The 22,963-nt window shown below is 33.5% G+C and overlaps 1 non-coding gene across 1 annotated transcript; it reads left to right on the top strand.

The window, feature by feature from the left end:
• The first annotated feature begins 3,838 nt into the window (after positions 1-3,838).
• Positions 3,839-3,945, top strand: LOC133813213 (small nucleolar RNA R71). Its single transcript, XR_009884249.1, has one exon. It is a non-coding gene; the product is annotated as a small nucleolar RNA R71 (small nucleolar RNA).
• The last annotated feature ends 19,018 nt before the right edge of the window (positions 3,946-22,963 follow it).

The raw sequence follows: 22,963 nt of genomic DNA, 5'->3' as shown, positions 1-22,963 counted from the left end.
AATAGCTCAACTTCCAAAATACCAGTCATCGGCATTTGATCTCTTCTCGATATGTTCCCAGCTCGTTGACAACGGTCACAACTTTTGACAAAATCATTAGCATCCTTAAATAATGTAGGCCAGTAAAACCCACTTTGCAAAACTTTCGCAGCTGTTCTTGTTTCGCCAAAATGACCACCACAATGCAGACTATGACAGTGAGTTAAGATTGACAACATCTCCTCCTCAGGCACACATCTTCGAATAACTTGATATGGGCAATGCTTATATAGAATAGGCTCCTCCCAATAATAATGCTTCACCTCCGAATAAAATTTCTTTAATTGTTGCCTTGTCATTTCAGGGGGTATAACCTTAGCAGCCAAATAATTTACATAATCCGCAAACCATGGAACATCCTTGCCAACATTCACTTCGAACAACTGCTCATCCGGAAAAGCATCATTAATCTAAACTTCTTCATTAAGAGGAATTTACCCCAACCTCTAAACGAGACAAATGATCAGCCACCAAGTTCTCAGTACCTTTCTTATCCTTAATTTCCACAGCAAATTCTTGTAATAGCAAAATCCACCGAATAAGACGAGGCTTGGAATCTTTCTTAGTCATAAGATACTTTATTGCCGAATGATCCGTATAGACTACCACCTTATTTCCAATCAAATATGGACGGAACTTATTGAAGGCATAAACTATGGCTAAAAGTTCTTTTTCGGTTGTTGCATAATTTAGTTGAGCATCATTTAAAGTTCGACTAGCATAGTATATAGTTCGAAATACCTTGTCCACTCGCTGCCCAAGAGCCGCTCCAACCGCATAATCACTAGCATCGCACATAAGATCAAATGGAAGGTCCCAATTAGGTGTACATACTATCGGCGCTGAAATGAGCTTCTCCTTGAGAGCCTTGAAAGCAATCAAACAATCATCATTAAAATCAAAAGGAACCCCATTCATCAACAAAGTAGACAGCAGCTTTGAGATCTTAGAGAAGTCTTTGATAAATCTCCAATAAAACCCCGCATGGCCCAAGAAACTCCTCACTCCCTTAACTGAAATTGGCGGTGGAAAATTCTCTATAGTAGAAATCTTGGCCCGATCCACTTCAATTCCTTTCTTAGAAATTTTGTGCCCCAATACAATTCCTTCATTAACCATAAAGTGGCACTTTTCCCAATTAAGCACCAAATGCGACTCCTCACACCTTCTCAATACCATCTCCAAATTAGTCAAACACATGTCAAAAGAGGACCCATATACCGAAAAATCATCCATAAAAATTTCAATCCCCTTTTCAACCATGTCAGAGAATATTGCCATCATACACCGTTGAAACGTGGCTGGTGCATTACATAACCCGAATGGCATCCTCCGAAAAGCAAAAGTCCCATAAGGACATGTAAAAATTGTCTTTTCTTGATCCTCCGGTGCAATTACAATCTGGTGATAGACCGAGTACCCGTCTAGAAAACAACAGTAATTATGCCCCGCCAATCTATCCAACATTTGATCAATGAAAGGCAAAGGAAAATGATCTTTCCTCGTTGCCTTATTCAACTTCCGGTAATCAATACATATCCTCCAACCCGTCACAGTCCTAGTTGGAATCAATTCATTGCTTTCATTCTTTACCACCGTCATACCCCCATTTTTCGGTACCACTTGCACTGGACTTACCCAAGCACTATAAAAAATTGGGTAAATCACCCCAGCATCCAACCACTTCCAAATCTCTTTCCTCACCACTTCTTTCATTGTTGGATTAAGCCTTCTCTGATCGTCAATAGTCGATTTCGCCTCATCTTCCATAAGAATTCTATGCATGACTGTCGATGGGCTAATTCCTCTTATATCAGCCAGAGTCCACCCTATAGCAGTTTTATGAGCTCCTAACACTCTCAACAATTTCTCCTCCTCAACCTCCGAAAGAAATGATGAGACTATAACTGGAAGAGTCTCTTTTTCCCCAAGATACGCATAGCGGAGATGGTCCGGTAAAACCTTCAATTCTAAAACAGGTGGCTTCTGAATCGATGGTAATGGTCTGTCTGGTCCTGCACCCAATTCTTCAAATTTCTTATGCTTCCACGGCTCAGCTGATTTTATCCACTTTAAATAACTCATCACCTCTTCATTCTCCTCACCATCTACATCATCAACTATGAGACTCAACTCAAGAGGGTCCTCTCTTAATTTTTTGCTTTCTACTACTTCTTCGACCACATCAATAGAGAAACAACTATCACTTGCTTTAGGATAAGTCGTAGCCTTAAACACATTAAATACTACTTCCTCCCCTTGAACTCTCAGCTTCAACTCTCCCTTTTGCACATCAATCAATGCTTGCCCAGTTGCTAAAAATGGTCTCCCCAAAATAATAGGAACATTCTCATCCTCCTCCATATCAAGAACTATAAAATCAGCCGGAAAAATAAACTTATCCACCTTTACCAACACATCTTCTATAATACCATGGGGATGCTTCACAGATCTATTAGCCAGCTGTAATGTTACTGTAGTTGGCCTAGCTTCCCCCAAACCAAGCCTCCGGAATACAGACAAAGGCATTAAATTAATACTCGCCCCCAAATCACAAAGTGCATGCTTACATTCAAACTCCCCAATAGTGCATGGAATGGTAAAACTCTCAGGATCTCTTAAATTTTGAGGAAGCTTTCTTTGCAAAATCGCACTACATTCTTCTGTTAATGCCACTGTTTCGTAATCGTCCAACTTTCTCTTATTCGAGAGAATCTCCTTCATAAACTTTACATAACTAGGCATTTGTTCTAATGCCTCCGCAAATGGTATATTGATATGTAGCTTCTTGAACACCTCTAAAAACTTTGCAAACGGCTTATCCAAATTATGCTTGCGAAGTCTTTGTGGATATGGAACTCTCACATGATGCTCAATAGTTACAGGTGGGGTCTCCTCCTCTTCCTTAAGGTCTTCAGTAACCTTTTTATCATCCAACTTTTTCTCTTCTTCTTCGGACTGACTCTTCTTTGGCCCTTCATATCTCGTTCCACTCCTCATAGTAATAGCTTGGCACTGTTCTTTAAGATTAACTTCTGTAGTGCTAGGCAAATTTCCTTGAGCTCTATTAGTCATTAAAGTAGCCGATTGCCCTATTTGAGTCTCCAAACTTCTTATGGATGCCCTAGTTTCAGTCATGAATTGGTTAAGCACATCAGGTTGGGTTTCAGCTGGTTTCATTGGCATTTGGGGAGGTGGTCTATTTTGTGGTTGATAATAGCCCGATGGAGGATTTTGGTGTGCATATTGTTGTGGATAAGGTGGCCTATTTTGGGTAGGTTGATATGGTGGCTGAGGTTGAGGATAAGGTTGTAGGGTGTTTTGGTTGTTAGACCAGGAAAAGTTGGGATGGTTCTTCCAAGCTGGGTTGTAGGTCATAGAATTGGGATTGTTAGGCTGTCTTTGGTAATTTCCTATGGCTTGGACTTCTTCCATGGGCATATTATTCATGTCTATAGCAGGGCATTGGTTTGGTTGATGGGATGTACCACACACTTCACATAAGTTTTGAACTTGCATAGCTTGAGATGGGAGTGTAGTCTTTTGTAATTGCTTCATCAAGGCTGCTACTTGAGCTGTAAGCATGGTTATGGCATCCAATTCCATCATTCCAGCCACCTTCTTTGGCTGTCCCCTTTCATTTGGCCATTGATAATTATTCATCGCCATCTCCTCTAACAGCTCATATGCCTCATTATCACTTTTACTCATAAAGGCACCTCCCGCTGCAGGATCTATAATTGTTCTTGTCGTCCCATTCAACCCATTATAAAAATTATGCACCAACATCCACTTTTCTATTCCATGGTGCGGACACTTCCTTAGCAACTCCTTAAAGCGCTCCCAAGAATCATACAGTGACTCTCCATCCAACTGATAAAAATTATTAATCTCACCCCTTAACTTTGCAGCCTTTGCTGGAGGAAAGAACTTGGCAAGAAATTTTTGAGCTAACTCCTCCCATGTAGTGATCGAATTCGCTTGTAAGGAAATCAACCAACTTTTCGCCCTATCCCTCAATGAAAATGGGAATAGCCTCTTGTAACTCCCATTTTCTTTTTACAAATTATAACAATTATGAAAGATAAGAGAAGATATTTTTTTATTCATTTTTGAGTGCATTACAATGCTAACCGAATGTTAGAGCTATTAAGTAAAGTGGAAGAATAACTAATGAATATGCAACTATAACATTCATGGGCATTTCATTAGTATAATACCCATAGAATGATGCTAAATACAAGCAAACAATCACTAAAGTTATGAAAAATAAAGAGAAATTCATGTTTTGATGATGGATTTTATCTAGAAGGTTAAGAGATGAAGAAGTTGTGCAAATAAATGGTTGAAGGAACAAGTATTTATAGGGCAAAAACTAGCCGTTTATGACCGTTGGTGAATAGTGTTCATGACCGTTGGGGGTGTAGTTGTTTTCTATTATGGGATTTTAACAATTCTAAGTTGTTGAAGTAACCAACAGGTGGGAATAATTAATTTATGGGTGTTAGAGAAACTTTTTCAGAAAAGTTTGTGAGTCAAAAATGCTAGACTAAGTAATATAAGAAGATTGGGAAATTTTCATTTTTTACTATTCACCGGGTACTATTCATAGTGGGTCCCACAGTGGGGTCCGCAAGGGTCCCACAGTAGGGTCCACATGGGTCCCACAGCGGGGTCCACCCCATGGGTTCCACATGTTGATGCAGTAGTGACACATTGATGACTTAAGCAAATTACTATGCTTGATATTTTGAATATGTTATTATTCCACTATGCTTATTATTTTTAATATTTTATTAGAATAGTATCCCAAGTTTTTCCTATAAATAGCCCTTCCAAAACTCATCTTGAAATCACAAAAACCTCATTTTCCTTTCTCTTACTATACCCAAAAATCTTCTTAACATCCTTCTAAAGTTCTAAACCTCGGAAATCTAGGCGAAGTTCTGTCCATAACGCTAGCCCACGAAAACCTTTTAGGTAAGCTCTTCCCGAGCCTTTATTTTCAGTTATTTAGTTATTATATATGTATAGATTATTTTACTATAATGCCAAATTTATATATAGATTATGTTACCATGCCATTATAATGCCAAAATTTATATAGATTACTTTACTATGCCATTAAAATGCAAAAATTTATATATGGATTATTTTACCATGTCGTCATATTTTACAAATGCCAAAATTGAAATATGAACTATTTTTTTATGTATCCTCATAATAGTAAACTTATATAGGCTATGGTCATACTTTGGACTATTATTATGGACTCTTATGACCTTATTCCCTATTATTATGGACTGATACTATGACCTGGACATTTCCGTATGGCCATGACCATGACCACGACTTTTAGACCAGGATCTTGCCATGGACAATTATAGTATGACCATATGCCTGGACATAAAATAAACAATAAAATAAGAAGAAGAGAAAAATAGAATAACAACAATTATAAACTAAAATTACATCATGTAGATTTTATGTAAGTTAATAGTTTGTGTTTTTACCAGGAAGCTAACAATTTCGGTTGTTTTATCAAGACGCAAGGTAAGTAGAATCCTCATCTACAATACAAGTATTTTATGTGTCTTATGTGCATTTATATGCTTTATATGTTAATCTGTCATATTGTTCTTATGCATAAGTTATTTTCAAGAATGTTATATTATGCATAAGCACGCTTAATGTTCACAGACAAGTTATTGAAAACGTTAAAGTAGAGGTGCTGCTTGGGAGACCTAAGTCCCAAAAATGTAAGGAGGGAGATGTACGTCCCTATATGATGAATGTTTATGAGGGAGAAATTCCCTATTATCATGTTTATGTTCAGGTGGGAATGTGATTCCCTATGTAATGCCGGCAGCAGCATCCTCTAGGGCCCAAAAGAAAGGAAAGTGAAAGAAAGAAAGAGAATACATAGCATGTTGCACGTTTATTTTAATGCATATGAGGTAGTTATTCTGCTTACTGAGCCTTAGCTCATCAGATAATGTTTTGTATTGTAGGTAAGAGACCCCAAATATAAATTGTTGATGAGTATACGTGGGGCCAACATGACTGTACATATGGGGCTGACCTGAAGGGAGTGGAGTTCTGCTATGCTATTTTATAAATAAACAAGAAACTTGGTTTTATTATATTTCATTAAAAGTATTTTGTGAACTTTATCATTTACTTAAAGCTTTAAAAGTATTTCATGAACTTTGTAATTTACATAAAGCTTTTCAATTTATCAGTTGGATACATTTTCATTTCTACGTTAAGGTGTAGTAACGCCACAAAAATGATTTATAAAAGTATTAAGAATTGTATGTAAGATAAAGTTTTTTATTTAGTTGTGAGTATTGTGTGGTTTGAGGTTATAAACATTATTTATGTATTGTTTAATAAAGTTTTTGTAAATTCAGAATTTCAGTATTGTCGTATTTAGGTTAAAATTTGTTTTTACACTATATATGTATGCTAAGTAAGGAGGTCGTTATACCTCTGTCTTATAGCGTCATCACTCACCCCATTCATCTTGAACGATGCACATAACTCTAGAAAATTAGCTATGTGTAAATTAGGGTCCTTCGTCGGCATACCTCCAAACTGAACAGTTGTTTGAACCATCTGAAGGATTGCTGGCTTAATCTCAAAGTTGTTGGCAGCAATGGTTGGAGGTCTAATGCATGAATGCACTCCTGTAACAGTAGGGAGTACATAATCTCTTAATATTCGTGCCCCTTGCTCCCTTGGAACCTCAGCAGCCCCTTGACCATTATTAGCACCATTTCCCAAATTATCAGCCATGGTGAATTCCAATTTCCTTTTTATTTTCTGTTCTGCCTGCACGTTCTTTCAATTTCCCGGTCTATTTGTATAATCTGTTTTTGTCTATTGCTTCGCATATACCAACTAGTCCTGAAACACAAGAGAACCTTGATCCAAATAAACGTTAAAAAAAATGAAAAAAAAAATCAAATTAGAACAAAAATTAACTTATTGATATTAATAAAAACAGTCCCCGGCAACGGCGCCAAAAACTTGATCACCAAAATGTAACACGCAAGTATACGCGGTCTAATCAAGTAATATATGATAAGTAAAGTGTCGATCCCACGAAGACTGCTATTAATTACCAATAATTAACCTCTAACTCTAATTGATTTGAATAATAATTTCAGATTGATAAATAAAATAACTATTACTAAAAATTAAGAAAACTACTAAGCACTTAAAGAAATGCAAAGATGAAATTTGATTTAATTCAAATAGATGCAAAAGTTAGGGCTTTAGTTTCATCAACCATCCACTTATGATTTCTAACCAATTCTCAAGATTTCTTAAGTCTATTGTGGTAGCAGATTACAATTATAAATTATAGTCTTGTTAGGATCTATAATTCTCTACAATATACTATTTCCTACGTCTCTGTGGTAAATCAATATATTGCAGGCGTTAAACGCATAATCCCCAAACTACACAATTCATAAAAGTACTTTCGTCTAATATAAAATTGTGATTATTTATCTATAGCATAATTATCCTTCTCTTTTCAGAGTTTAGGTTAAAATCATATAAACATGTAAATGATGATCAAACATTCACAAACATTAAGCATATGATAAATAATCCACAGCAGAAGAAATAAATTCAGGAAAATTTCATTAAGATATCAAAAGTTTCAAGAAGAATCCACTAAAACCCTAATAACAAAATTAGTTCAAAGCAGACATAATGACATCAATCAAATTAAATATAAACATGAAATCCAGTAAGAAATTACAGAAGAAAATAAGAATTCAAACTCTAGGTCTTCAATGTTTTCCTTATGCCTCTAATGACTTCTCCCCCCTTCTAATTATGAATAGAATAGAATAGAATAATTAACTCTAAAAACATATTTAAACAAAAACCCTAAAAAATCTAACAAATTCGACAATTCTGAAAGTCACGCTCAGCCACACGCGCCGCGGCCCTAGCATCCGGGCGCCGCGACGCGCATCTATGCCTAGCGCGCCCCTTCTCTGACTTCGGCGAACGTCGCGGCGCTTCCCTCAGGCGCCGCGGCCCTTCAAAAATTCCAGAATTTGCCTTCTCTGTTTCTCCCTTGCGCCGCAGCTCTCCATTCAAGCGCCGCGGCCCCTCTAATTCTTCCAAAATCTTGATTCCAAACTCCAAATCTACCAATTATCTCCACAAATAAGTCTTCAACTTTCTTCTTGTCAACTTTTAGCACAAATTTCCCAATTTCAGCTGATTTTTCAGTCATTTCCCAAACTTCATATTTTCTTAAACTATTTCCTGCAAACATACCAAAACAAGCATAATACCGCATAACACTCCACCAAAATGACTCAAACTTACCCTAAACACATGTTAAAACTATGCTAAAAACGGACTCATAAAGTGACATTATGAAAAATATATATTTAAACAAAGCTAACTTAGAAATTAAAAATAAAGCTTAATAATTATTTATATTTTTCTAAGAACTAAGAACAATTTCAATCATAATTCTTATGACAATCGCCAATTTTTTTTTTTCAAACAAAACAAGGAAAGTATATATATAACAAGTGAAAATCACATAAAAAAATAAATAAATAAAGAAAATAATTTTTTTTTTGTTTGAATTTTACAACAAGTGAAAAACATGCATAAACACAAAGAAAACACACATAAACACTAAGAAAAACACGTACACACTACCCCCAAACTTAAATGCACTACAACAATTTTGAGTATATATTACAGTAAAAAATAGCACTTATTAAAAAACGTTATTAATACACGTTTAATTTTTTTTCACAGCCAATTTAGGCGCCAATTAAAAAAGAAAGAAGCGCCTAATGAAAATTTTGTCTAACCCATTTTCCTCCTCTGCCCCTCTCTTTCAGACTCCACTATCTTTCCTTCTCTCACTCTCTCTCATACTATGTCTCTAATCCATTCAGCCGCTGGATCACCAAGATCTGTACGATTCTTGATGCTCCTTCTCCCTCACGCGATTTTTGCTGCTCAGTCTCCCCCGTCTCCCTCATGCAAGTCTTGCTGCTCCTTCTCCTTCACGGCATTTCTCCTGCTAGAAGCAAAAACCCAGGCAAGAGCACTCTAACCTCGTTTGTCTATGTGAGGTATTTTTTTAATTTAAGATTGCAATTTAATATCAGATAATCACTGATTCGAAAGCTCGCTTGTAATGACGCTATCGAAATCGGACCTCCCAGCGATATACTCGTTCTTGACCAATTCATTGAGTGGCGACGAAATAGTCCGCAAGCCAGTAGAGGAGGCTCTCTCTCAGTGCGAGGCTAGGCCCAGCTTTTGCTCTTGTCTCATGGTGAGTACTCTCTCTCTTTTCTTTTTAATCCAAGAAGGGACTAAAACAGTTTGCTTGGCCATCACTGAACAACCTCTTTCGTCCAGTGTGGTATTGCTGCCAACGGTCAAAAACCAAAAACCCTAACTCGGTGTTGGTGATTGCGTTTTGAGCCACGAACAGGGGGAGGTACTATACAGTCGATTGCGGAAACCCTATTATTTGGGGGAACCGAAGCTTTTCGAATTGAAGTTTTACGCAATGTAAGTTTCAAGCTTGATTCTTTCTATCGTTCATATTTTGGTTAAATTTTCTTTTGTAATTCAGTTACATTTATAAAGAGAGAATGCAGTTTTTTTTATTGGAATTCATAGTTTGATTATCATCTAGGAATAGAGATACGAATTTGACACTTTTCTTTTTGACTGAAAAATTATGATTTTTAAATCGTATAAGCAAATGGCTGTTGATATCATGGGTTGTTTCTGATCTGTGGGATCAATTTGGATTTGTTTAGGGGAGCTGTTAAGTTGGAACTTCGTTGTCCCCAAACTGTTGAGGGAATTGTTGCCGACCCTGAACCTGATTGGAGCTTCGATGCTCTTTTAACAGAGCTTAATGCATTGGAAACAAAACTTAGTAGCTCTTCCAAAGTCCCTTTTAACAGAGCTTAATGCATTGGAAACAAAAACAGAGAATATGTCTCTTTTCTCACATACACTATACATGTATAGATATGATATGAGATATGGTTCTTCATATCAAGGGACTAGAAATGTTGTGCATGCATTGTTACTAAAATACACTTTTTGACGGAAGTGTGTAGAATTTTATTCTGTTGAGTATATAGAAATCATGTGGGGAGTTCTTATATTGTTCACTAGTCATTTCATTAAATGGTTTATGTATAAAACTGCATCCTAAGAAGCAACTAGAATGAGGGGTAAAGTGGTAAAATAATAGAATATAGGTAATAGAGGGGTATGTGGGTAACTGTACTATGTAGGGCAAAATAGAAATATTGTATAACACTTGTTTCAAAAAGTTCTCACCCCTTTTCTGGAGAAAGAAAAATTGCAGGTCTCACTTTTCTTGTCTCTTTCACTCTTTTCTCTCCAACCAAACTGCCCATTTTACTCTTTATGTCTGCTTTTCCCTTTACTTCCTCTTTACCAACTGTTGGATAAAAAAAAATATCCCATAAACTAGTACATACGTTTTTTTAGCAATTTACATATGTAGTGTAATCCTTGGCACTTAATTTCCTATTCTTTCTGAAATGAGAAAACTTGCTTTGTTTTTACTGTGATGTTTCTACCTTGGCTAACCCCTATCTGGGACTAAGGGCAAACTATTCCTTATATATATATATGCCACTTGAGGCTAACTCAATTTGTAAGTGACTGCTTGTGTGAGTGGTGTGAGGTTCAAATTCTTGTAAATGCCTCTTATATACATGTATATATACATATATATATATATCTTGAATTATATTGTGAGGCTTGATATTGTGCATCCAACTGACTGCTTGAGAGCATCAAAGTTTACTTTTTGTGACTTTGTCTTGTAAGTTCTTTATAAGTTCATTTCGTGGTTAGAGCCTATAGCATCACAAAATTTGTTCTACAAATAATTCAGTCTTCCTAACTTCCCATCTCAGCCATAAAGCTTGATTAACAGATCTGTAGAAGGAAGCTGGTTTGGGGCTTGGGGACTGGAAAAAATGCTGTGGGATTTAATCATCTTTAAGAAAATACGCTCTGTACTTGGAGGAGATATTAGATTTATGCTCTGTGGTGGAGCTCCATTATCTGCGGATTCTCTACGCTTCATCAATATCTGCATGGGGTAATTATTTCATATTCTTGAGATTTACAATAATTGAATTTGAGGTTTAACCTTGTTATTTAATACGATTAAAAGGTTAAATTATTGGATTGCAAACTCTACTAGATTAGTGTGTCCACATGTGAAGTTATATGTCATACTTATATGCACGCAATCACTCGTCCAAATTCATTTAGATGCTAATACTTCCATATTTAGTTCCATGCTAGATTAACTATGCACTGTGAAATTCTTGCAATGGGTCGTGTTATTTTTCATTTCATGTGTATCTATTGCTTATTATTGCATACTTTTCTTTTTGGTTGATTATGCTTAAATAGGGCTCCTATTGGCCAAGGATATGGCTTGACAGAAACTTTTGCTGGAGCTGCTTTTTCTGAGGCAAATGACACAGCAGTGGGCCGTGTAGGGCCACCCCTTCCTTGTTGCTACATTAAGGTATATTAAGAGTTGATCATTTATGCGTTAATTTCATCTAATATAAATATTCAACTGATTGCTTTTTGACATAGTGGTTATATAATATTTTGTATTGATTGCTTTTAGCCAGGTCTTAATGAGAAATTAAAATGCATGAAGCAACATGCTTTTAGATCAGTTCACTTAATATTATGGACTTCGATTTAAAAGGAATGATTTCTTTTTTCTTATTATTTTTAAAATAGATTCTTATCAAAACATCCTTGTTGGAAACTCTGGCCTCAATTTCAGGCAGTGGCTGCATAACCATGTCATTATCAGACAAAGAATCTTCGACAGTACATAGCAGAGATTTCTTCATCAAAATGACTGGTTTACGGTTTTCGGTTTTCATTTCTTGTTGTTCCTCTAGTGTCTTTACTCGTTCTTTCAGATGTTTTACATAATTGATGGCATCTCCCAGAACAGAAGTCCTGTCCATCTGTTAAGAGTTTACCATCATTTACAAATTTGAGAAATATTAATGGCTTTACATATATACAATGTAGTATTGAGATCCCATAAAAAGAAACTTATAGGATTATATAGTCATATCATGCTGAATTAATTGGCATAAAACTAGCAGTAAGTACCTTCTTTAGACCTGGAACCACAGCGGAAAGAGCCACTACAAGAATTTTTCCATTTAATTACATTAAATAATAGCGTGTTTTAAAAAACGTAACTAACTCATATTAATATACATTTATTATTTAGTAATAACCTTGATATATTTGTCAAAAAAATATAATACTAACATTCCATTTTGTCTCTCTCTCCATCTCTGTGTCTCTCATCCATTTCTCCTGTCACTCTCTTCGATTTCTGGCGATCACTCTCTCAATCTCAAGCTCTCATCGGCATGGGTATGTACTTCGAATCTTCACTTTTGCGATCTCCACTCATATTTTTTCCCAATTATAACCCTAATTCTCACTCTCCTTATCATCTTTCCTTCAATTTCTCTTTCTGTTTTGTTTATCACTGAATCATTGATTTCGTTTCATTAGTTTTATCATTGCAAATATGATAATAATAATATGTGATATAGTGTGTTTCAGAATAAAAATAAGTAGGCTATTGATATTGTGGTTTGAGTATTTATTTTTTTATTTGAGCAGTAATCTAATTTGATTTGAATCAATAATTTTTGTGCTCTGTCTTGTTACATTGCCTTGTTTAAGCTCTGTTTTCTCATAATCATAATTCAGTTTCATCAGCTTTTTTATGTGATATGGTGTGCTTAACCTATGCATAATAACTGTTTTGATTTCTTATTATTTTTCTTGACCCTGTTTTTATTTTTGTTACCTTTTAGGGAACTGAGGCATTTATAAAGGGATCTCATATTTTCATCTCAGCTAGGTTTGGTTCATTTGGCTATTTTTTCACTTTCAAGGTATTCATTATTGTAGAGAAAATGCTCAAGATAGAACAAACTTTCATGGATTTATCATTTCCCTTATTTGTATTGATAATAAATTTGATTTTTTTCATCCTTTTAAATTGGAATACAAACTGTTTTTGGTTTTTTGTTCTTTCTATGTGTGTTGTGTCTGCTTTTCTTTTTCTTGTTGGTTTTATTTCAAACTGTTGCATTATTGTTGGCCTTTGCTATTAGTTTTTCTGCTGTTTTTGCTGCCTCTTGTCGTTGTATTTAAGATTTTTGTTGTTCTTTTTATTTTGTGAGCTCTAGTTTCCAAGGACTCTATAGTGGGTTTGGATAGTTTCTTGGCTGTAAGAGTTGTAATTTTTTTTAATGATGACTCCTAATTAAAGGTCGAATGATGTTGATAGTTTATTAATTGGTATGTAATTTTGCTTTCATTTTAGTGGCTTCATTGGATTTCAAATTGGAGGGAACTTTATTTGCAGCAGTTTGCAAGAGGTATGTTATCTTTTATTTTTGTTAAAATACTTTGCAAATGTTAGAGGAGTTTGAATATCTTAGATATTCATCCATAGTGAAGTAGGTTCTAAGATTATTATTATTGTGTGCTGCGGTGATAACGGAAGGTTGAGAACTTGTGTGTATTAGTGAAGTAGGTTTTGAGAAATTTGTGTGCTGCGGCGAGATAAGGAAGAAAACTTGTGTGTTTGAATATTTTGAATTGATAATTATTGATGGTTGATTAATAAATATGGTTGGAATGTTTTCTGATTTTCTGTTAGTTATTTGATGTATATCTAATAAACTTCAAAAGATTAGTATCCCTTTTGTATACACTTATAAAAGATTAGAGGATCAATATTATTACCCTATATTAATTATCCATTTTCTTAAACCTCTGTAAACATGAAAGATTTAATGTAATATGCTTCATAAGATGTAATGTAATAACCAATATTCACGAGTTCATGAGTAGGTGACAAGCCAAAAACATCAAACAGTGCAAATAAATCTTCTAATGTACCTGTATACATAGTTTATCAACTTTAATCATTAACAGAGATCCTAAATTCCCAGTGAGAATTTCCAAAGCATCCACATACTTTGCTTGTTGCTCCAATATAGAAATGTATACCATCGTAAAAGCAATGTATGATCTCCCTCATTCTACAACTATTTCGTTGATCAATAAATGCTGTGTTTGTGTCCTAGGTAGGCATGTTCATTCCTCAAATACATATTGCTGGATACATGCATATATGGACTTTGTGTTGAAAACATATACCCACAAATACAAATACTTTACATTTATAGCACATTCCTAAAGGTGTTTGATATACAAATGTATGCCTTTTTGGGCAAAAGATAGTCCTCCTCAGTGGCCGCTTGAATCTCTGGTCCTTCATAATCAACAGCATCTTCAGCCTTCTAATCATAATCTATGTGTGAGAGAAACACAATGAACATAATCAGAAAGTTTGACAAAATGAAATGAGCTAAACCATAGACTTTAGAAAACATATTATTTATACATTATTTTATTTTGTTTAATAAGAACTAGACCCTACTATTGTCAAAGACAAAATATAAAGGAGATGAAAAGTCCACTGAAATCCAAATAACAAAAAATGTTCAATCTCTTGAAAAACCAAAAATACAATTCCTGAATTCTTTTTAAACAAATCACTGAGATGCCTACTTTAGCCCAAATAATATCAATCTCTTTTTCAATATTAAAAAATTTATCTTGTCCCTTTCTAAGCACAATGACCAACAAATAGCCATCACAGAAGAATCCCACAGCTACTTTCTATTTTCGTTACCCACTCCTAAAAATTGAAACTTAACAAATTTACAGAGTACTGTAAAGTAATCCAAAAAGCCTCCAACTATAAATAGTTTTACATTTATCCACAATCTTTCAGAAAAAGGCAATGAATAAATAAATGATTGACTGTCTCATTGCTGGTTTTGTGCAAAACACCAGCTCTGAGACAGAGTAGAATGATCCTTTCCAATAGACATAGTGAGTTCCATTCATGTAGAAAGTAAACAGCTAAAATCTTAGAATTTAAAGTTGTCCTTTAAAAGTACTTCCTCAATTTCACAATTGTCCCAAAATCCAAGTCTTTCTTCTATTTCTATCTTAACCCTCACCTGAATATGCAAATATTGTACAGTGAAGAATCATGTTGCTTCTAGGTTCTCCAAGCAAGAGTTTTCTATGACAGCTATTGTGATGTAATACTAGTGATCTACTTATGGGTTCAAATCAAACCATTACACTAAAGAAACTGAGAAATGCCAGGGTCCTCCAAAAGTATAAAGAAACTCTTCAAGAGGAGTATAGCAATTTGGCATTCTATACTTGTCAGATATACACTTATAGGAACCAAAAATTCTACAAAGAAGTACATAGGATATGTAAAGCTACCTCACATATATATATATATTCTCTTAGTCACTAAGTAGACTAAGTGCTGGCACTAAGAATATTCTCTTAGTCAACATATGTCTTTTATTTATTTATTTTTTGCTGACAGTGGCTACTAAAACAGTCGTATGTAATGTAAAAATTCTACATTTTTATGGAGTGGAAAAAGTAAATATAAAATAATATGAGGATAAAAGTGGCAAAAATGGACCATGAGATGCTTATCCGCTCTTTTACTATTAGTATGACACTTTGAATTTTTATTTCTTTGATGCCAAGAATGACTGTTTATTTCTTTCTTTCTGACTTTTATTATAAGTTTTTTTTTATGATAATTGATAATATGTTGTTATATATGATTTTTGTAACTCATCAAAATTCGTACTAATTATAGAAACGGTTGATCAGAAACTAGTCAAAGAGTTTGCCAAGTACAAGATATGTCACCTCCATCTACAAAAGGAAAGAGGCCAAAACACATACCTACAGGAAAATTAGTTAAACTCCTCAATGAAAAGAGGAAGAGCTTTAGACTAAATTTGGAAATGGATAAGGTTGTTGAAGAGAGATATGGAGCAAGTGCACAAAGGATGATGAATTGAAGGATGGAGCAAGTTTCACGAATGGTTTACTTTTGTGTATCTTGTAATGTTTCTATTTTTTATTTTTGAAGTAAAAATTGTTCAAGATTATAAAACTTTATTATGTTATGCATTCAAACTTAAGTTAGAACTAAGATCTCATGAAGTAGACACATTCATGGTTTGAATTAGTTATTGTTTAATGTAATACTTATGGTTTATCAATCTATTGAGAATTACATTTTATGATTAATTTTGAATTTTTTTTATCAAAATATAATAATGAAAATCTTTTAATTAAAAAAAAACCATATAAGTATACTTATCAAAATAAAATTTAAAATTTTATTACTATATGTTATGATTTAAAAACATATTATAAGCGTAAAAAATCCTTATGGTTTATATAATATAACAAACTAAAAATGTTATCAAAACAATCAAATGTAACAGTTGAAAAGTGTTATGAAAAAAGTACAAGATTAAACTTCAAATTTGTAACCAAAAACTCTATCTAAATGTTATTATTTGAATATTATAGCACCTAAAAATGTGTTATTGAATAGTTTAAGATAACACCGAACATAACATTCAAAAACTGTTATAGAAAATACTGGACTTTTAATAACAGGGGCTATGTTAGCATTTTCAAAAGTGCTATCAATAGTCTCGGTTAGCAGTTTTTAAGTGTTATGAATACTGTTTTTTCTTGTAGTGATGAAACATTGTCCTCAATGTTTAATAAAATGGAAAAAATTAAGAACTACTCCCTTTGACGAATGCTTCCTTGATTTGGCTCTTTTTGTTTTCTTCTCTTCTTTTCTTTTTGGACAAGAAGTTTCCTTCAAGCTCTTTTGAAAAACATGAAAAAAAAACACACAACAAAAAGTGAAAGATAAAATGAAACATTAAAGTATGGGTTGTCTCCCACAAAGCGCTTTAGTTTATAGTCTTTAGCTCGACTATATATTTTTTTCTTTCAACCTACACCCAATCGATGGTGTAAAATTTCATTTGTAGAGTGAGTTATGACTTTGATGCACATGCCATAAATAATAATTGATAACATCACACCTACAAGAAAATTAGAATTATGCAATTTTAATGGAATATCAATAAAATACGAAAATTGCATATCTATATTAAGCTCCTTTTTATTTTGAGTAAATATACAAATTTGTTCAATTATGGGCTCTTGAAATATAATTATATCTTTTTTATTTTCTTCATGAGCCTAAAAAATTATCTCATCCAACTCTTTGGTTTTATTAGGGGGTTGGAAGCATATTATAAGTTCTTCAACAACTTCATTCTCCTTTTCATTTTCAATTTGACTATTTGGATTGGGAATGGGTTGGTTGGGATAAACTTGTTTTTCCGACTCTATAACAGTTCCAAGTTGTCCTACTATTGTTTCAATTTTTGAGATTGACTGAGACTGGGCTAGTAAGATTTGGTAGGTTGATTGCATGAACTGTTGTAGGGTATCCTCTAAAGATTATGCCATATTTTTATATTTTGTAACAAATCTTGATTATGCCATATTTTTATAACTAATGAGAGTTTATTAAAATAGAAGGGTAGTTATGTAAATTTCTTTTCATTTTATTTATTTTAACTATTTTAGTTAACCTACTCACTAATCATTATTACATTTTCAGCTTTTACATTTTTTTATTTGTTTTGATGTTTTTTTATTACGTTATAACTTAATATATATTTTTTTTCATATTTCATTTTTACCTTGTGACAAAACTAACTCTTCTTCTTCCTTGTTTGTGCGATTTTGGGGTTACCTTTTATGCATCTGATGGACCCAAAACGAATATGTTTTAAATATTTATAATTCGCAAGCGCACGAATCGTATATGAAATATAGTGTTCGTGTAAGCACGAGATCGAACCCAAAGGAGTTGGCTAAAATCGAAAGGAAAACTATTTTAAACCAAAATTAATAAATTATAACCTAGTTCCAAAGATTGGTGAGATTTTTGTATAATGAAAATAAGATAAAAGATAATAATAAAGATATTAAAGACAATATATATAATATATATTAAAAATTGTAAACAAGATGGTAAAATAAGATTATTAAGGATTAGAATCCACAAAATATAAGTTCAATAATATTTATAAGTACATTGATTCCCAAGTTTTAGTGATAGTTAAAATAAATCAAACTATCATTTTCCAAATAGATTTATAATTTTAAGCACAAATTACTTCTAAAAAGATAGGATTTTTCTTCACTTTTCAAAATTATAATTTCAAAGCATTTTGTGTAAATCAATCTAATGAAATAACAAATAAATCAATCAACATTATTTATAAGGCAAAACATAATATTTTTGTTATAAGCATGGATGTGTACCATTTAATGACACATCTTACACAAAGAATATTATGTATTTGCACTAATGAAGAACAAAGTTTGAATATGTGCTAGCAATCCAAAATACATGATATTTAAGATGAAAGAAGATATTTGAAGAAGAAAATTCCATAAACTTTGTTGCACAAAATGTGAAATCAACATACAAAATAAACACTATCTAGTTACAAATTGTTTCATCATCACCTTAATAATCTTAAAAAGATTAAAAACTCATAACTAGAATAGAAAATACACACTAAAAATTACAAACATAAATAGGAAAATTTGGAGGAGAAACCCCCAAATTTTTCCTCTAAAAATACATAGAAATTAACCAAAAAGAAGAAGAAGATGAAGAGAATTGAGAGGTTTTGAATGTGTAGAAATTATGGTATAGTAATCTCTTCCAAAATGGACCCAAACTCCCTTATTTATAGCCAAAAAATGGGCATTAAAATAATAAATTTAAAATAATTTAATTAATTAAATTAATTATAAAATGACAAATATGAGTAAATTATAGGGTGTAATAATGATGTTTTTTGGTAAAATGTGTAGAAAGTGGAGTAAAAATGTGGTATTTTTGGCAAAGGGAACAATGATACAAAGTAGTAGGCCTTTGTTGGGCTCAAGGAAAAAAATGGCATGCATAGGGTGGCTGCTTTGTGGCAGGGAAGCAAGCTGAGGCAGCTGGGTGAGAGAATGGCAGGCCTTCGGATTGCGCTTGGAAGAGGTCTTCGATGGCAGCTGGATGGAGGCTTGCTGATGGGTCACGTGGAAAGGAGCTGGGGCATTGATGAAGGCAATAGGTGGAGTCTTTGGCTGGAAGAGAAATGGCAGGCGGGCTGGGCTTGCTTCGGAAGGGGATGCTTGGGCCCGTACGGCTGGGAGAAAGGCTGGGCCGAACTGAAAGGCGTGGGCCTGGGCTGGACGGCAAAGGGCTGTCTTGTTGTTGGGCCTTTAGAAAATGCCACATCTTTACTTTCTTTTCCTTGAAATGCCATTTTTTTTCTTCATTATTCTTGCCTTTCAAGAGCAAAAATACACCAAAATCCCTAACAAAATAAACATAAATTAAATCAAAATTAAATATTTTCAATTATCCAATAAATCATATTAATTCATTGAAAATATTAATTAAAATTTAATTTAATTTAACATTTAGTTTCAATAAAACACACATTTTTTTACTTCTCACTAAACACATAATTTAAATAATTAAACTACAACAAAATAACTATAAAAACACACAAAAACATATGAAATCATGATAAGACTAATAAATTCAAAATTACTTAAAAAATTAATAAATCAATTACATACTCAAAAATTAAGCAAAAATTAGCACATAAAAAGTGGTAAAATAACTCTATTTTGTAGAGTTATCAGCATCTTCGACGAAAGGAGGGGGCGGAAGTGAACTGTGGAGAATGGAGGCGAACGGAGGTCTTCACGGTTGAGGAACGGAAGTGAAGGGGCAGAACAGAGGTCTTCAATGTCGGCGAATAGAGGTGAACAGGTAGATCAGATGTGACAGTTAGAATCCTGTGATCTGTAAGGGGAAAGACCGGGTAAAGCTGTGCAATCCCACACCGCCTGGGGAAGGTCAAGTGTGATGATTCTAAGACTGTGTAGGTATGGTACTACACAGTTGAAGAGGGCTTAAATGGATTGATGGGTACTACCTATATCAACAAGATATATCTTCTTTTCGGTAGCCCATCAGAGAACTCCAAAGTTAAGTGTGCTTGACCTGGAGTAATCTCAAGATGGGTGACCTCCTGGGAAGTTTTCCCAAGAAGCGTGCGAATGAGGACAAAACACGTTGGAAATACTCATGTTGATTTGTAGGGTCAGTCGTCATTCCAAAAAGCAGCCATAGTGACGTGGAGCATTACATCAGAGGTCTTCAAGGTCGGCCAACGGACTGGTTAATCGTGCCTTCTTTTAAGATTTGCTTGAAGTTGTCCACTTTGTACATAGAGCTTGTTTATTTGTTTTTTTTTTTATGTATTGCTAATATGTTTCTCTTGGTGATTTTTTGTATTCATTGAGTGATTTTTTGTGTTCATTGAGTGATATTTTGTGTTCATTGCTATTACCTTCCGTAGATTTTAAAAGAAAATAAGTCTAGTGATCTATTTTTATTATATATTATGATGTTATTAGGTAACCAGTTCCCTTACTGTTTGCTTTGTTGTAGTTCATTGGGTAGCTGGTTACCCAAGCTTGTGTAACTGTGATGTGTTGATGATGGCAACTAGTTACCCTTGAGTAATAATTTTTTTTTGTCTGTTATAGTTGATTGGTTTCTATATATATTATCTTATAAGCATGTATTTTTTTTATTATACAACATATTGATGTAATGATGTATTACTTGAGGAGAAATGTTAAATTATCTAAAGATTTGAAGGGGAGAGTATCTACCACTAACAGTTGTTTTGGTCAAAACATAGTTTTTATGTATGAAGATTTAAAAAAAAAAAGAAGGTAGTGGTACATTTAAAGTAGATGACAACTACGTTGCTTTGAAGATAATGAAGGGGGAATCCATGTTTTGTGCAACTCGTTGGAATTTGCTAGATAATGTCGTTATTCTTGTTAATGTGAATGCTCTTATGCATTGGATTGTGTTGCACTTTGATATACAACAAATATCACTCATGGTGTATGATCAATGTTTGGTGCAAAACATGAAAATTAGACTTTACCTGTTGTTGAAGCATTTGCTGTTTTGATCCCTCTTCTATTGGAGAAGATTGATTTCTATGATCGTCAAGATATAAATATTGATGTTAGTCCTTATGATGTGGCAGAGAATGATGCTTTGAAGTTGAGCATTGCTAGAGGCATTCCTCAACAGATTAATTGGTAGTTTGTTTATTTGATTTTAGTTTTTTTTTTCTTTGTGTCATTTTGTTTATATGTTCTTAGTTGTTTTTTTGTTTGTTTGTTTCCAATATGCAGTGATTGTGGGGTTTTTTCTACTTATTTTGCTGAGCAAATAATACTTGGGAAGGAGAATGAGATGCCTAAACATATTGATATTCGTCTCCTTCGCGAAGACATTGCCGTTAGCTTGTACTTTCATGGAAAGAAGAAAAAACTTGAAGAATACTTCACTAACGATGAGTTCAATAAAAGACTTTTGGAGAGGAGACAAAACATAATGAAGATTGGTGCATAGGCTTTTAGTGATGTTATGTTTCTTTTGTTTTTTATTTTGTTATAACAGTTATTAAATGATGTGTCAATTTCTAGTTTTACAATTAGCTATTTAAAATTTTTTCTTATGTAAAACATTGGGATTCTTAAGGTCGTTATATATATATATATCAGTTTAGCCTTTTGTTAATTCATTTGTTGTTTTATTTTTATTTTTTGTTCATTTTTTAAATTCAATTATTAATATATATATTGTATATAACACTTTAAAGTAGGTAGCTAGTATTCTATTTGTTTTTGTATATTTTTTTCTTTCGTTTTTATGGAATTATTTTAGGGTAACCAATTCTCAGATGAGTTGTTTAGTTAATTTTCCAAGTGTAATTTGGGGGCAAGAATGATTTTAAGGGTAATCAGGTACTCACGCTGTTCTTTGCTAATATACTGAGGGTAACTGGTTATTTAAGTATTTTTTAGATTTTCCCCCCTAGGTTTGCTGTTTTTTAAATTTAATTATTAATATATGTTGTATACAACACTTTAAAGCAGGTAGTTAGTTTTCTATTTGATTTTGTATTTTTTTTCCTTTGTTTAATGGAATTATTTGAGGGTAACAAGTTCCCATATGTGTTGTTTAGCTAATTTTCCAAGTGTAATTGGGGCAAGAATGATTTTGAGGTTAATCAGGTACCCACGCTGTTTCTTTGCTAATATACCGAGGGTAATTGGTTACTTAAGTATTTTTTTAGATTTTTCCCCCTTGGTTTGTTGTTGTTTAAATTCAATTATTAATATATATTGTATGTTTTTCCTTTGTTTTATGAAATTATTTGAGGGTAACTAGTTCCAAAATGGGTTGTTTAGCTAATTTTTCAGGTGTAATTAGGGCAAGAATGATTTTGAGGGTAACTAGGTACTCAGGCTGTTTCTTTGCTAATATACCGAGGGTAACTGGTTACTTAAGTGTTTTTTAGATTGTTTCCCCTAACTTGCATTAATAATGTTCCCACCTCCATTTCTTCTACTTTATTTATCTGATTTGCTAGTAGAAGGTTATTTTCATTGCATGATTCTTGAACTATAGTGACACATAACGGTAAGTCTGTTATGATTACAACAACTTTTTCTTTATTTGTATGTAAAACAACACTGAGTTGTCTGTTTCCAACTTCATTGGTGGTGTTCCTTTGGCTACTTGATAAGAAACTTCAATAGTTGCCCTTGTTTCCTTTTTCTCTTTTTTTTTTTAATCAAATTCACCAAGTTATCAAGAGAATAATTTGGTGGAATTAATGTTCTAGTCATTGTCTACCCTTGGTACTCATTGTTTTCATTCCACTTGCCTCCAAATTGAACAAAT

The sequence above is a fragment of the Humulus lupulus genome, chromosome 1 (assembly GCF_963169125.1).
Source record: "Humulus lupulus chromosome 1, drHumLupu1.1, whole genome shotgun sequence".
NCBI lineage: Eukaryota > Viridiplantae > Streptophyta > Magnoliopsida > Rosales > Cannabaceae > Humulus > Humulus lupulus.
The sequence above is the reverse complement of the archived record's forward strand: the minus strand, read 5'-3'. Positions and strand labels throughout refer to the sequence as shown.